Source organism: Palaemon carinicauda, chromosome 4 (genome assembly GCF_036898095.1).
Source record: "Palaemon carinicauda isolate YSFRI2023 chromosome 4, ASM3689809v2, whole genome shotgun sequence".
Taxonomy (NCBI): domain Eukaryota; kingdom Metazoa; phylum Arthropoda; class Malacostraca; order Decapoda; family Palaemonidae; genus Palaemon; species Palaemon carinicauda.
Window position 1 is genome coordinate 15,516,170 of NC_090728.1, and position 17,500 is coordinate 15,533,669.

A 17,500-nucleotide genomic window follows, 5' to 3' on the forward strand; every position below is an offset into this window, starting at 1 on the left:
ATTGTAGTGGTCCACGTGAAATTCACGAAGTAGGCCCGTTCTCTGATGATAGTGTTTATTCCTTGGACCTTGTAATTCGTGGACGTACCGATGCAACCATCTCTTGCAACGAAGATTTAGGAATAGGACGTGGATCCATCCGGGCATGATACATTGAAGCCGGCCTTGTCGTATCGTATCCACGAGCCATTGTTCAATCTGCAACTGAACTTATTATCGTCAGAGGGATAAAGTTTTCTTCAGACAAGTTTCATATGTATGGGAGAGAACACCGTTTAGCACTATACCTAACTCACATGAATCCATTGATTTTTTATGGAATTAAAAAGAGTCAGCTCTACATACTTTATTATTCATTGCATCTGAACAGTGAGTTAATTTATCTAAGTCTTTAATGACCGTATATGTTTCCTTCTCAAGGAAAATCAATATGTGTCCTTCCAAACTGGATATTACTGGGCTTGAGTTATTTGTCATGAAAGTCGGGAATGGTGATATCTTGTATGATTGCCAGGCATCGGAAGAATCAAAGGGAACTGTAATCATAATCCTGTAATTTTCAATGCTTACTGTAATTAGGCTATAATAAAATTCTCACCTATGTGCATCTAACAAAGGAATATAACCTATTTTCTCCCGTCCGTTGTCCAGAATCAACGTTAAGTCTTTTATTGGCAACAAATGCGGTGAGAGAAGACCTTTAGTTGCTAACTTAGTAGCTTCCACATAGTCTTTTGATTTCTCAATGAAATGTGATATTTTAGTATGGATATGATCTATTTTTTTAATTATAATACATTAATGTTGCCAGCAAGTCTTGTACTTTCATAATCTGACTGATATTAATAGAATGTTCGTTCACCAAACTCATAATTTGATTAATTGATATTAACTGATTCATTGGTTCCGATAAAAATAATTCATTTTCATGTTTCAACAACTCTATTTTCTTATTTTCATTACTGATTTTCAGTCGATTTGAAATCCCCAAGCCTAAACTTGCAACAGATCCAAAGATGTTTAGTGCAGCAAATATAAACGGGTTACGTCTTTCAAGGTTAGTGTGTCTTACTGTCCACATCAGAAGGTCACGAGCCAAAGATTCTGCCTCGTAAGTCTTATTTTGCAAGTCTTGTGAAAGCATTTCTGCCACTCTCATTGTCGGTGCAAGCGAACTCACTCTATTAAAAGGAAAATGTCGTTTGCATTTCATTTAATGAAGCAGCAAACCTTGAAATGTTGCTCTTTAAGCTAGTGACGTAATTCTCTGGGAGAAAAATAGCTTGCATGTGTACTTCTATAACTATATTACTTGCGGTAATACAAACATCTTTTGTTCTCTCTACTATAGTGCCATATTTAAAATCTATACTTTCAGTATTAGAGCTCTTCCCACACGAGAAAAAAGTCTGAGAGAACAATATCGCTCTTAACAATAAAAACTTCATCTTGGAAACCTGCAATGAGAAAAATATATGTAATTAATCCTTTATTAAGAAGAAGAAAAAAATGTTAACATAAGAATATAAGTTTCATAGATGAAAAAAAAATTCCCTCACTTCCTTCTCTCTTATTTTAATTTCTTATGTGAGCCAATGGTACAATTCTCTCATCAGTGGGTGGAGATACGTTTTGAACTCTAAATCTATTGGCCGTTAATGTTTCCAAAATGTTAAATGGGCCTTCAAACTTAGGTGTTAGTTTGTAAATGAGTACTTTACGTACATTTACCTGTATGTATACATTATCACCCACAGTATATGTTTTAGTTGGCTTCGCTATTTTATCATGATTCCTTTTCATTATGATTTGTGATTCTTCTAAATTCTTTCGAAGGATATCAAAACGACTTTTGCTTACATTTATACATTCCTTTAAAGGATTTGATAAATTAGTTGTAGGCGTTAATACATGGAAAGGCGTTCTAACTGGGGTACCATACAATGCCTCGTGCGGCGACATTTTAATTGATACATGATATGAGTGATTCAAAGTACTTAGTACCGCAGGTATTGCAATATCCCAGTTGGGGTCTAGTCCCCCTAGTGTTAATCTTAATATGTTTAAAACTTTCCTATTCGCTCTTTCCACTAGCCCATTTGACTCTGGATGATAGATCATGGTATTGATTTTCTTCATGCTAAGGAATTCACACTATGAGTTAAGAAAATGATTGTCAAATTCTCCACCCAAGTCTGAGATTATTATGTGTGGAATTCCATGTTTAGAAATGTAACACTCGTAAAACTTCATAGCGCATTCAATCGTAGTTTTAGTTTAAAGCGCTATCAGTTCTGTATATCGAGTCAAAGCATCTACAATTACTAAGAGGTGCTTATTTCCTCTATCTGACTCGTAAAATCCTGTTAATAAATCTAAATATATTCTTTCAAAGGGTTGATTGGGCACGCGATAAGCCCCTAGGCTGACAGGTGTTTTCTTGTGCCCTTGTTTTCCTGACAAGTGCGACAATTAGCTAGGTGTTTTTTTTATATCTGTAAGCATCGTATGCCAATTAAACAATGATTCAACTTTCTGTGACATTATGGAGAACCCCGGGTGCCCATTCAATGGATTTATATGCAACCAATTTAGGACAGTGATATAAGTGAGATTGGTACCACTACCTGGTCGTTAGTCACATGTGGTGCATTGCGGGTTTTCCTTGTCACGGATCTACACAGAATATTGTCTTTGATTATATAATTCTGCTGTGTATACTTTATATATTCCTTTTCCATATGATTTCCTTCAAAAGCATTTTTGATTTTTTCTAATTTCTGATCTTTTCTTTGCTCAGTCTGTAATAATTCAGCACTCCAGCCTAGATCTTCCTGTTCAGATACAGTTTTAACAATAGGCTTGGATGTTGATATATCTAATAATTCAGCTAATGGCTCCGTACAAGATGATACGGGGTTGCGTGATAATGCATCAGCAATGATATTTGCTTTCCCTGGTAAATACCCGATCCTCGCGCCAAAGTCTTGGATGATCAATTGCCACCGAGTCGTTTGGGGCTGTGACTAAAGCCTTTAAAGAAGTCTGTTAGGGGTTTATGATGAGTAAGAACCTTGACGGGATAACAGTATGTTATGAACTTAAAATGCACTAGTGAATTAACAATAGCTAGCCCTTCCTTGACTATTACTGCATACTTACTTTTGGAAGTTATCAGTTTTCATGAATAAAAAGCTATCGGGAAAAACTGTTTGTCATATTGCTGAAGCAATACCCCACCTACTCCTAGGTCTGAGGCGTCTGTTGCAATGAAGAATTCCTTACCGAAGTCAGGAAATTTTAAGATAGGAGAACTACACAGTTCATCTTTCAAGGTATTAAATGCCTGTTGATGCTGCTCAGACTATATGCAATCTACGCCCTTCTTCGTAAGATCAGTTAGGTGAGCGGCTATTATTGAATAATTGCGTATAAAACGCCTGTAATATCCACTACACCCCAGAAATTGCTGTATTCCCTTGACATTAGTAGGTATCGGAAAGTTACAGATAGCCGGCACCTTATCGTGCACTACTTTAAAACCTTAGCTAGACACCGTAAAACCTATATAGACTAATTATGTTTTGAAGAATTCACACTTACTAATCTTTACCCTTAAGTTATGCTGTCTTAGTCTCTGTAGTACTAGTTCTAGTTTACGTAGATGTTCTTCTAAGGTATTAGAAAAGATGACAAGGTCCTCCATATAGGCATGCAATATATCCCCTAGCAAATCTCCAAACACTATCTTGATCATTTTAGTAAATGTTATGGGAGCACAACGTAAACCAAAGGGCATACGCAAAAATTCATAATGTCCCGTGGCTGTGCTGAAGGCGGTGTATGGGATACTATTTTCTTTTAATGATATCTGGTGAAAGCCTTTAAGTAAGTCCAAACTGGTAAAATATTTATTCTGACCTAACAAAGATAAAATATTGTCAGTATATGGCACTGGGAATCAATCAGGGATCATTTCCTCATTTAGGCGACGGAAATCTACGCAGATACGCCATGTTCGATCTTTTTTCGGTACAACTATTAATTGAAAATTATAAGGGCTGTTCGATTTCCTAATGACTCCTTCTTCTAGCATTTTACCTACTTCATCATTTATCTATTTCTGGAATTTCATAGGGAGTCTGTACGAGGGTACATAGATAATTTTCTGCTTGTCCTTTAACCTTATTTGAGGTTCGATAACATCTGTTTTTCCTAAGGATCCAACCGTAGTGGAAAAAACATCATGATATTCAGTTAAAAGTCCAAAACATTTTGGCTGAATTTCCTCTTCTTGAATGTCTTTATTGATTTTATTTTCAATAGATTGCAAAAGGGGTTCATCCGCAACTGATTGAGAGTGATTGATTTCAGCGACGGTAAGAATACGATGTTTATAAACTTCTACATCCAAGATATGTTGATTTTTGTGAATTACTAAAGTGGTATTTAAATGATTACAGACTTCAATATTACATTGTTGTTGTGAGCCGACTGTATAAATAGCTTGTGTAACGGACAATCCGTTAGTTTTCAAAGTGTCAGAAAGGATTAATATTTCAGATCCCGGCAACGTTTTCTTTACTCGCACTTATATATTCGAAGTTACGTTCGGCTTGATAGATTGCCATTAAGATGATATTACGGGTGAACCAGAATTATGTTGGGTCGCGTATATTACTTCTTTATTAATGTGACAAGTGATTGGTTCTTCATCGTACGTCACTGTTTTATTTGTCGTCTCCTTTTTATCCAAAAGTGATTTTAAGGTATTAGAAGACTTATAGAATTTTCCTTTGATATACAAGCCGTGTTTGGCAGGGGCTAAGATAATGTTTTGATTGCCCATAGATGGGTATCCTATAATTACAGCTGGATACATATCAATGTTTTGTACAATGATAAAGGTATCGGCAAATGTGCGCTTACCGACCTTGTTAAACCTATTACATTTAATTCATTATTTCCTATACCCGAGAGCCTTACTCCGGACTTCTCTATTGGGAAGTTTGAAAATAACGAATGATGTGTCCTCAAATATATGATATTACGTGGACTACCAGAGTAAAAGAATAATGTAAATGATCTGTGTTCTAAATTTACAGCATATATTGTTGGTCGTAACTATTTTGGCTTATTATTGTATGAATTTGTTGCAAATCTACGGGAGCCTGCACTGATTTATTTGATTCGGCCGTGTGTTTCATTGGAAAACTATTGCCTCACAATGATCTAATAAAACATTAAATGGATTATTTGATACTACTGATGTTGATACGAATGACCCAACATCACTCTCTTCCCCATTGGAGTTAATTATGTGGTATTTGCTTTGCTCTGCACATTCTGAAAATTAGTCTGACCTTGCGAGTTGTGGCTAGACGGCCCCGGATCAGAGTTATTTGAAGCACTCTTTGTTTGTTTTTGATTTTGAACTGCATTGATGTTTGGCTGTTTCTTCTTATTGAACTAAGGATTTTTCTTTTTATTTCCATAGGGAATTGACTGTGGAATTGACTGTTTGTTTCTAGGATTCTGTTGTTGATTACGCGAGTAGCATCGACTTTATGAATGAGTTGAACTATTATGTATCGAACAGAATCGCATCCTGCAGTCTGCGATCAAGTGACCTTGACGTTTACAATTATAACACGTCATCCCTGCAACTTGACTATTATTAACTATGTTTACATTTTGTGGCTTAGTTTCTTTTTTTTGCAAAAACTTGTGTAAACAAGGGATCTAGATCAGTACACTTAGGCATGTGTTTCTTTATCTGTTTATATACATCTAATTCTGTACTTTCAGGCGTTAACTTTTTATCAAAACACCACACTAAAGCTTCTGGCATAATAAGTGTCATGCAAATTAAATACATTAATCGTAAGAAATCTTTCACGGCGATGTTATTTCCATGAAACCACGTGGAATTACCTAAAATGTCCTGATATTTGTTAAGCATATCGGCAATGAGAACTGCTCTCTCTATAACATTAAGCTGAGTCATAGTGGCATGATTAAGTGTATTTCTTAATGTTAAAACTTCATCTAAGGCTTCCTCACCGCCATAGATCGCACGTAGCCTAACTTTGAAATCGTCCCATGTAACTGCCTCTTGAAAAGAAACTCCCCTTCAGATACGCACTTGCATCCACTTTAGAAAAGTCTATAAAACTTTTAGCTTTTTGCAATTGTACAAATGGGTCTATGATATGTTTAGCATTTAAGTGAGCATCAACGGAAGAAATTCAAAACTCAAAATTCTGAGGTAAGAACCCATTGACCCGATCTTGAAAAGGAAGGATAGCGGAACAAGCACTTACTAGGGTAACTACGGGAGCGGGGATGAGGTTACTCTATCCGGGGGTGGGGTTACTTGGTCCGGGATTTACAGGAGGTGTCATGTTTACTTTACTTTTTTTTTTATCTCTACGATTCCTTGCAATCCTATCAATATCTCTATATGAATACAGACATCCACTGTGTAAGCGCATAAGCACTATACAATAGAGATATGTTGCAGATTATAACACAATCCCCCCCAAAAATGATACTAATATAAGGATATTTCCCGAGAACTTCTGAAAGAAAACGGAATTAGCACAGAGAACAAAAAAAATTCTAGACAAGAATTCGAAGCTGAATACAGTTTCCTTTAATGAAGGAAAAAATGAAGATTTGCAAACAATTCACCCCAGCAATAATGGACGATCGACTCGTGATAACAACACTTCACTGCCTAAAATTGAATGAATAAAGAAATGTACTTAGCTTTTCAGTATATATGGGCGAAGGGCGATGATGTCATTTCCTCTCTCTCTCTCTCTGGTTTGCGAGAGTTTAGCTGTTTGGGTGAATGTTTTCGGTTTGATATCCCGTCTTATTGTTGAATGTATTGTTTCATGGATATGATTCTTGAATGATTTATAAACGTTGATAAAGTTGAATGCCATTCCTTCGTCTTCTTAAGATGTTGATTGAAGATCCAGTTCCTCAGTTTGTATACTATTTATAGTTGATGTTCGATGCGTTAATTTCTTCGTTAGACGTAGATACTTCGTCGAAATTGTAGATTCATTACAGTTGTAACTGCTAAGTATTAGAGTTTAAATTACTGGTTCTTTAAGTTGATATCTATGGATCGTATTGTTGAATCGCTGCCACCAACTGTTGGTATGGTACTTTTATAAACACACATTAGAGTTCTATCTCATATCTCTTCAATGTGATATATATAGTTTATAGACTTGTGGGTTACTTCTTCTGAATAAGTCTATGTAAGTTAACTTTTAAACAGTTTATTAGTAGCTCCATCACAGGAGTATAGATGGTTTGGTCGGATGGCCATTCCGTAAGACAATTTAGAAAGAACTAACAAAAATATCAAGTTTGGTGATAACGTTTCATTAGTTATCTCAGGATTTTAGATATATATGATAACACAACATTACTACAGGAAGCCATCTGGTTCCGTTGAGACACTCAACTGTTTCTCACGGGATGCTTGTATTGTGTTTACTCCTCATACATAATGCTACATTGCAAAGGTTTAGCTTCTTCTTGACTTTCGTATCCTGTTATGACTTGGCGTTCCCACACTCCTCTCCTAGCTTCTCCATTGATCCCTTGGGTCATGGACTTTATTATGTAATCTTTACACATATGTATATATATATATATATATATATATATATATATATATATATATATATATATATATATATATATATATATATATATATATATATATATATATATATATATAGTATATATATGTATATATATTTATATATATATATATATATATATATATATATATATATATATATATATACAGTATATATATATATTATATATATATGTATATATATATGTATATATATATATATATATATATATATATATATATATATATATATATATATATATATATATATATATATATATATACATATATATATATATATATATATATATATATATATATATATATATATATATATATACTTACACACACACACACACACACACACATATATATATATATATAAATATATATATATATATATATATATATATATATATATATATATATATATATATATATATATATATATATATCGATACACACACGCACACACACACACACACATATATATATATATATATATATATATATATATATATATATATATATGTGTGTGTGTGTGTGTGTGTGTGTGTATGACTGCGTGTGCGTGTGCGTATGTCTGTCTGTGTTAGCGTGTATTTAGTATTTGCAGTGGATATTTGATACATCAAATGATAACACAGAATAAAAAATGGTAACTCAATTGTATAATTTTATTGCTTTCACTAACAAAGACAACCCTTTATTGTCTTTGATTCGCTAATTTTGAAGAAGTCTCTGCCCATTTCGTAGAAAATAGTAAGAACAGCAACACCTACTCTGTTTTGTCATGGGAACAATAGAGACATGTGAAGAATGATTTTCCCTGAGTGACTGCGCGCTTTAGATTCTAACTGGCCCGATCCTTCAGGTTCACAGAGGGTGAAAAGTCTTTCTAACCCCCTCATAAAAACCTGCATCTGCCATTCTTTGATGGCAATGTGTATCCTTTGAAATGGGGAGATTAGTTGCCAGATGAGTTGATTAAAGAAAAAAAAAAAAAAAAAAAAAAAAGAAAACTGTTCGGAAACCTTCCAGTCCGCTCCTCCCTCATTTTCCTTCAAGATTATGCCAAGTCCTGAAGGTCATTTCCTTCTACATGAATGGTAATGGTAAGCATCGGGTCTAGGCTGATGTATAGGACTGTACACAAACAAAGAACTTCAAGAAGCTGCTTTGCTGAATCTGGAAATATCCTAAGGCAAGAGAGGGATGTAGGTGGCTTCTAATGTCTCTACTGAAATTATGTCTTGGTATAGTACTATTCCTTTCACAAAACCATGCAAAGGGATCAGAAAATGTCTCGTGAGACTTGATCTGATTGGTTGTCCAGTACTTTTGGGATATCTTCCTTCTGTTCGGGTAAGGCTGTCCCTTATTGGGAAGGAGCCCATTGCTTGTCACTCTTCTGAATAATGGGAGAGTAGTCGAATGTCCGGGTGGGGAAAATAAGGGTGGCACCATTTATTCTTACTGATAGAGTCTGTGCTCGTTCTCTCAAGAACTGAGCACAGGTGCACGTGTATGTTCCTAAGAATTGAAACCCTAGAATGGAGAATTGAGCTGGTTCTTGTTCTCGTGAGAACCGAGAATAGGGAGCTAATGCTTATTCTTGGGACAACCAAGCACCAGGATCTAGTGTATGTTCTCAGGCAAGGGATGATATGGTGTATACCTGTTCTAATGAGAATGAAACAGGTGAATTTATGTCCCATATGCTGATTGGTCTAATTTGGGAAGGTTCATTTTCAGTACATATCCTCATACTTCACGAACTATGTGAGGGCATTCTGGTAGGTCTACTCTTCTCTGCGGGGAATTTGGTTGACACCACACTGTTTCTCCAAGTGGGCAGAATTGGGGTGAATTCATGTCTATACTATGTTGGGGAAGACCTCTGTTAATGCACGATATGGTATCACAGTGCTTGTCGTAGTCACTCACCTTGGGAAGAGGCAAAGACCGTAAATATATGGATCAGAGCATGCTAGAACCTAGAACCTGGAAAAAACATAAGTGGTGATTATGGACCAAAGACAATTGTATGCATGTATGGTCGTTGTTTAGACCATTGTGTTTATGATATTATAGTGCAATGAAATTTTTTTCACATGAAATTCTTGTGTATTGTAGATGGTGAACGGAATTTCGTGTGCAATTAATTTCGTAAATGGGAAATTTTATGCACAAGGGAAACAGTCAGGTCGATGATGACTTTATAGAGCTTGGACTGAATAGAATTTGTGTCAGTGTTCATATATGAAAGCCCGTCAAAGACAAGGAATAGTTGAATCTATATTGGAAGTAAAGCCATCCTAAATAAAAAATAATGACAGTAAGAAAATTCTGACTGAGAAAAAGGTTAGACAGGGAGACCCTATCTTTCTGATGTTATTCAAAGCCCGGCTAGAAATGACTTTTTAAGAATTTAGAGTAAAAAATGTATGAATTAATATTATTGGGAAATACCTTAGCAATCTAAGATTTGCTGATGAAATAGTTCTGTTTAGTGAATCATAGGAAAAATTTCAAAAGATAATAGAAGATTTTAATAGAAAAAGGTAGATATGTTCGAGTGAGAATGAATAAGAGTAAAACCAAGATAATATTCAATGCAAATGTAGAGAGACAACAAATAATGGTTATGGACGAACCTCTACAGATTGTAAATGAATATACTTACTAAGGACAGACAATAAGTGTTTCCTCAGAAGAGGAGACCGAAATGAAAAGAGGGATAAGCGTAGTATGGAGAGCTTTTGGTAAACAAAATGAGATTATGAAAAGTAAATTGCCACTTCCTCTAAAAGAGAAAATGATCTAATCAGTTGGTCCTACCAGTATTAAATTATGCATCGGAAACTTCGTGCATTACTAAAGCCTTTGGATATAAGCTAGTTGCAACTCAAACACCTGTGGAAAGAATAATAATGGGAATAACACTAAGAAGGAGAAAAAAAGAAGCAGAGGAGGAAAGAGAAGACGATGGATTGATACGTTAAGAAAAATTGTGGGTGAAGACTGGTATAAAAAACAATACACAGATGCTAGTGAAAGGAAATGTCTGAGGCTTTTGTCCTTCAATGGGCAAGCATTGGCTGTATCTGTATTTTTTGTTGTTATTTATTTACATATATATATATATATATATATATATATATATATATATATATATATATATATATATATATATATATATATATATATATATATATATATTGATGTACTGTATGTACGTGCATAAAGTAAATAAATATTTAGGCTATTACGAAACGTTAAATGAGTCGGTATTTGTACTGGAGTGACCAATGCAATGAACTATCGGGAACTGAACTAGAAAATTTGAGAAATGACTTTGAGGTCCAGATATAAGCAACTACGGGATATTTCTCACATATGTGTGTAGATCTGAGGACAAACGCTTTCTCATAATTCAAATAAAACATAATATTTCTTTTATGTAATATTGCTGAAGATGAACATTAAATACATTGTAGCCTATAGCCTAACATTTTTCAGTAAATAAACTAAGATATCTAGTAACCCATAGACTTTCATGTTAATAATAATAATAATAATAATAATAATAATAATAATAATAATAATAATAATAATAATAATAATAATAATAATAATAATGATAATAATAATGACTGAAGACAAAAGTTTATAAAACATTTTGAACCCAATTGAAATTAATTTGTACTGATTAATCTTTCACTTTTAACACTTTCTATTGTATTGTTAGCTGTACTTCCTTTCAACCATTTAATTATTACCCAAGATAAAAGTAGACTAAGGTAGATAATTTTGCTTATATAAGTTCTCCAAAATTGCTAATTGTATCTATGTTATGAGCGTATTGTCATTTATTTTCACCCTACATATATTTCATAATTATATGACAAAAAGCAGTGATGAAAATTATCACCAGTTTCGATAATATGGGGGTGGAAAACCACACTAAAGCTTGTTTAGAGTATAAATGAAAATCACACATGAAAGATTTTAGCAGATTTTTTTCTATATTTCTTTATTCCATATATGATTTTATTTTCCTTTCATATAAGATTTAGTGCTAACCAGTATGCAATTACTAATTCTACCACCACTTTTTATCCTAAATAATGAGAAATCAATAAAATAATTTCTCATCAATACGGGTTGGAAACTATCCGAAATTTTCTCAAATGTTAAACTTACTTCACTTGCGCTTTTCGATTATTGCATTATCTACTAACCACGATAGGTCAAGGCAATTCTAATTTTTCTCATCTGCCCAACACAAATGATATTGAACATTATTTTACTTTACTTCTGTCTGAGATTTTCCATTTCTGACACCACCTTATCCTTAAGGTACTAAATTTTTGTCCTTTAAAATAAATCTGATATAAGAGCTTCTACCTGTTTTTATTAAATTCTTCCCTACCCTTTCTGCCATATTTAATCATCCAGAAATATTTTCCATCTGAAAAAAAATCTATAAGCGTTCAAGACGAGAATTTTTTTTTTTTTTTCCTTTCCTATTTCATCAATTACCGAAGTAACGAAACTTTGTAAAATGTCATTTAAAACTAGTAAACTATACCTACTCTCAAATAGATAATCATATGAAATAGTTGAAGCAGAAGAAAGTAAGACTAACTTACTGAAAACTGTATTGTTAATATTCTCCTAACATGGATTATGCCTCCCTCCTCCTCTTTATAAATTAGCAGGAGAGTGAAAAAGAAATAGTAATTAATTTTTCCAGTAAGTTACTTTAATTTTGCTTATGGTAATTATTGTGGGAGAGAGAGAGAGAGAGAGAGAGAGAGAGAGAGAGAGAGAGAGAGAGAGAGAGAGAGAGATTTAATGCCCCCAAGAAGTAATCGAAAGAAATACTTTTCTGTTATGGTTACTTTTAAAATAAAATAATGGCAAGGTATTTTCTGACACATTGCTCTGTTCTTTCAGTCTCAGCCATAAGGGATATATATTTTACTTAACAAATAAGAGGAAATATAATGCGGCAACTACTAAAGTATTGCTATACATTTTTCATAGTTAAAACGATAGAGTTAAAAGGAGTTATAAGGAATTTGGGATGTCTCAAAGACTAAAATGTCCATCCCGGGAGACTCCACTTGCTCTTGGATGGAGTGATTTGGTTTGAACGTTTAGAGTTTTTTTTTTTTTTATGATCTTGTGTAACTCATTCTGAAAGACATTTACCGTGTTACAGTTTACTTCATCTGCTGCTTTGTCTGTAAAGGAATTACCTTATTGATTGGTGTTGTATCTTTTCAATTCCGGTAGGTATCCATTACCCATGGACGGATTTGTGCTAAGTGTGAATAGAGTGTTATAATAAATATATGTTATTCCTTTAAGAATTTTGAATGTCTCTATTAACTATCCCCTTAGCCATCCATTTTGCAGATCAAATAAGTTTAAACGTTGCATCCTCCGTCTATATTCAAATTGCTTCAGTGAAGGAACCAATTGATTGGTACATCTATCTTTTAATGCTTCCAGTCCCTCTATATCCTTTTCAATACTTGGAGCCCAGAATTGGAGTCTCTAATCTAGATGGGGTCTTTGTTTCTGTATTTGAATTGTCTTTTTACGTAACCTATTAGTGTTTGTGCTTTCTTTTCAGCTTTTATACTCTGTTTGATGAACATCACCCAGCAGTTGGTAATTTGTTTGTGGGTTACTAAAATCTATGTGCATAACTTAGCCTTTTCCCCAGTTGAAAGGCACTTGTCATTTCACCCTGCTTAATTAGACCCTCTCCTAAGGCTTCTATGTCTTCTGAGTTCGCAGCCCTCATGGCCAGTTTAGCATCGTCGGTAAATTTGGCCATTCTACTAGTTAATCCTCAATCTATGTTGGTAATGTAAATCAGAAATAGTAATTGGCCAAGGACAGATCCTTGAGATAATCCATGTGTAACAGCTGCCCACTTTAAGGCTTCTGCATTGATTACCACTTTCTGTTTTCATTTCCTCTACCAATTTTCGATCCATACAACTGGCTCGTCAATAATACCGGGTGCTTTATTTTAGCCATTATTTAATTTTCTAAGGAACTTTGTCAGAAGCCTTTTGAAAGTCGTAGAATATGATGTCTAATGCCCTGCTTTCGTCATAAATGCTAAAATTGTGGACATATTCCAACAGATTTATCACACAAAATCTCTTTTGTTGAAAACCATGTTGGTTGTCTATCAGAAGAATATTTTTCTCTATGTATTCTACTATGGAGTCTACTGTAATTAGATAAAAATATTGCAAGGCACTGAAGTTAGACACACTGGTTTGTAGTTGCCAGGCTCATCTTTTGGTCCCACCCTGTCAATTGGAGAAGCATTAACTGGTGTACATGCTTTTGGTACCTCTCTTTCGCTGGGTGTCTTTTGGAACATTTTGTAAAAGTGTGGGGTTATCTCTTCTCCTAGCTCTATAATCTCTCTTGGATGAACATCATCTGGACCTAGTACCTTAAACACAGAGAGAGAGAGAGAGAGAGAGAGAGAGAGAGAGAGAGAGAGAGAGAGAGAGAGAGAGAGAGAGAGAGAGAGAGAGAGAGAGAGAGAAATAGGTAAACTTAGAAAAATAATCAACTTTGTCTTAAGATCATCTAAAATGATGTTGTTCGTATTATAACCATATCTGTATGGAACTGTTTATACGCAGCTACAGGGTGAAATTGTAAGAAACAAAATTGTAATGCACATCGTTCTACATCACAACTGATCATCCATCTCGAAGAATATACCACTTTATGAGGCTTTTTTTCATAAAATTCCGTATATACACAATCCTTTGAACTGCTATACTTACTAATTGAAATAAATCATTACAATATTCTGTGTCCATTTTAATGTATCTCACTAAATGTTCATTTGGATAGAAATCAGCAATGACTTTGGTATTACAATTTGACCCGCTGAAATCTTTATTTTAAATAGACTCGCCCATATTGACGTTGCATTAATTACGAGTTCTTTCGTTTTCATAGATTAGAGCGACTATAAATAAAAACGGAGATTTTTTGACGTTTTATTTTTTATTTGACAGGAAAAGATCATTGTTAATTTTTCCTATGTAAATTATATTAATTTGTCGGGATTGTTGGCTGATCTTGTTACTAATGACTATGATTTATGTGAGGCTTTGTGTGTCTAGAGAGAGAGAGAGAGAGAGAGAGAGAGAGAGAGAGAGAGAGAGGGAGAGAGAGAGAGGTCATTTGTAGATCGAGAATTTCTAGCAGCGAGCATTTTACGTTAAATAATCAATGATGAATAACAAATATTTTGTGATTTTAATTATCTTAAAATGTCATCCGGTAACGGCAAAGTACAAAACTGCCACATGTTTATTGAATAACAAAATTTTAATATAAAAACTGTTAGAGACCTTTCTCGACTTTGGGATACATAAAAATAGTGAATCAGAGCGCACGCGCGCACGCACACACAAGCCCACACACACACACACACACACACACACATATATATATATATATATATATATATATATATATATATATATATATATATATACAGAGAGAGAGAGAGAGAGAGAGAGAGAGAGAGAGAGAGAGAGAGAGAGAGAGAGAGAGAGAGAGAGAGAGAAGCCTTTTGAATATATTTGGATTGGTGTCATCCCTGACGAATGAGGATTAGCTCGTCGAGAACTTGCCGTTTGATGGCATACAAGTGTCATGGCTAAAACAGTTAAACACGTCACTTTTTTTTTTCTCTTATCCTGCTCTCTGAATTCTGCGGTAATGGTTGACTAACAACTAACAACTTGTTTTCCTAGTTAGCCTATGTGACAAGTGTTTTTTTTTTTTTTATTTCTGAGGAACGCACCAATCTGTGCCCCCTTGTTCGGTCCGAGACTTGAACGTGGTTTTTAAAACCCGCCAAATGAGTGCATTACTTATAGTAACTCAGAGAGAGAGAGAGAGAGAGAGAGAGGGGAGAGAGAGAGAGAGAGAGAGAGAGAGAGAGAGAGAGAGAGAGAGAGAGAGAGGAGAGAGAGAGAGAGATTAATTATTTCAATTGCAACGTTGTAGGCTACTAACGGTGAAAAGGTACAAAGGAAGATTTAGTGTTTATTTCGGTAACTATCAATGTGGAAATCCCTAGCTGCCAGTCACTACCGAGTTGGCTAGAGTTAGTTGACTTTATATTACAATATACTGTAATCTCTGTATTTGCATCGAATAGTTTGTTACTTGTTAAACTCTGCTGCCAAAGAAATACATAGGCTAGATCATTTTGAGGTTGATTGTGCATATATAATAAACCAGGTAATTAAGTTCATCCCTTTGGCAATGATATACAAAGTTCTTTTTAATCCTTGGTTGGTTAAGTTCCAAAGCGGGTACGCCATTACCAATGTGGTACGTACCATAAATGAGACCTCAAATTTCGGACCATATAACTTCCTTATTAATGATTATATTTCAAATCCTTAAGTTTTTTATTTAACAATATTCATTCGTCAATATTATGTTGGGAGTAAATTAAAAACCAATCATTTTAGATATTTAATTTGGAAAATCTAGAAAAATAAGTATATAAAAGTATGAATATATAGAAAATAATCGGTAGAAAATATTTACATTATACATAAGTAGCTTTGCCGAACTGTATAATAAAGTTGAATGGCATGGCAGCCTTCATGCCAATTTTCAAGGTCCTAGGCTGAAAAACAACATATCTGTGACAGGGGTGAAAATAGGCACTGGCGCGCCACTCTTTGAAGGCATTGGAGTGGCACTCGTTGAAGGCACTGGCGCGGCACTTGTTGAAGGCAGTGAGGTAGCACTTGAAAAAGGCACTGGGGTGGCACTTGAAAAGGCACTGGAGTGGCACTCGAAAAACACTGTAGTAACACTGATTGATGGCACACTGGTGGAGATGGGGGCTTTCCCTGACAGGCTCCTGAAGGGGGTTAAGGTCATGGGAGGGTCATCTACATCATTGTCGTCACCATCGTCGCATGATACAGGCATCTTAACCTTCTTCATAGGGAATTAAGGATTCGGTTGTATTGTAGTGTATTACAGGGCAATGTAACCTAGGAAAAGAACTACTTTTTCTTATAGAAAAAATTACACTCTCTTCGAAAATGACACTCGTTGCCGTTGCAAATGAATAGTTTCAGAAATATATCTACATCTATATCCTACCATAATGGGGGACCCCCAGTGGGAACTCGGGGTTTGGGTGGGGAAAACATACTGGGGAAAGGATATATAATCGTAAAACAAGCCTTTTCTTCTCTATACATTACCTTCTTGAATGTATTATAATCGGAGGAAAATACAAAACAGTATATCTGGATAAACTTTGAAGGTGCCGTTGCAAAGATTATTTCATGAAAAAATACAGTAACCAATGCTTTCAACGTCTGATGTAGATCAAATGTTAGCATTCCATGCTAACATTAGCACCCCGTACGTACGTACGTTCGTGCATACCAGTTTTCGGCCTGCGCAAAAATCCCTCCCCCTGCCCAGAAGCTTTTCCCCCTCCAATTACTCGTTTTATTATCCTGTACCTTTTAAAATCATCTCATTTTATATTCCAATTCAATATTATTTATCATACATTCCATTTTACCTTCTTATATTGGTTTTTTTTTTTTATTTTTTTTTTATTTCCTTTTCACTCCCCGGTTTCACACAAATACTTGCTCTGGACTAGTTTCCCTATCCAGTTCATTCATGGTAAAATCATCTCATTTTATATTCTCATTCAATATTATTTATCATACATTCCCTTTTTATCTTCCTATATTGTTTTTATTTCTTTTGTTATTTCCTTCC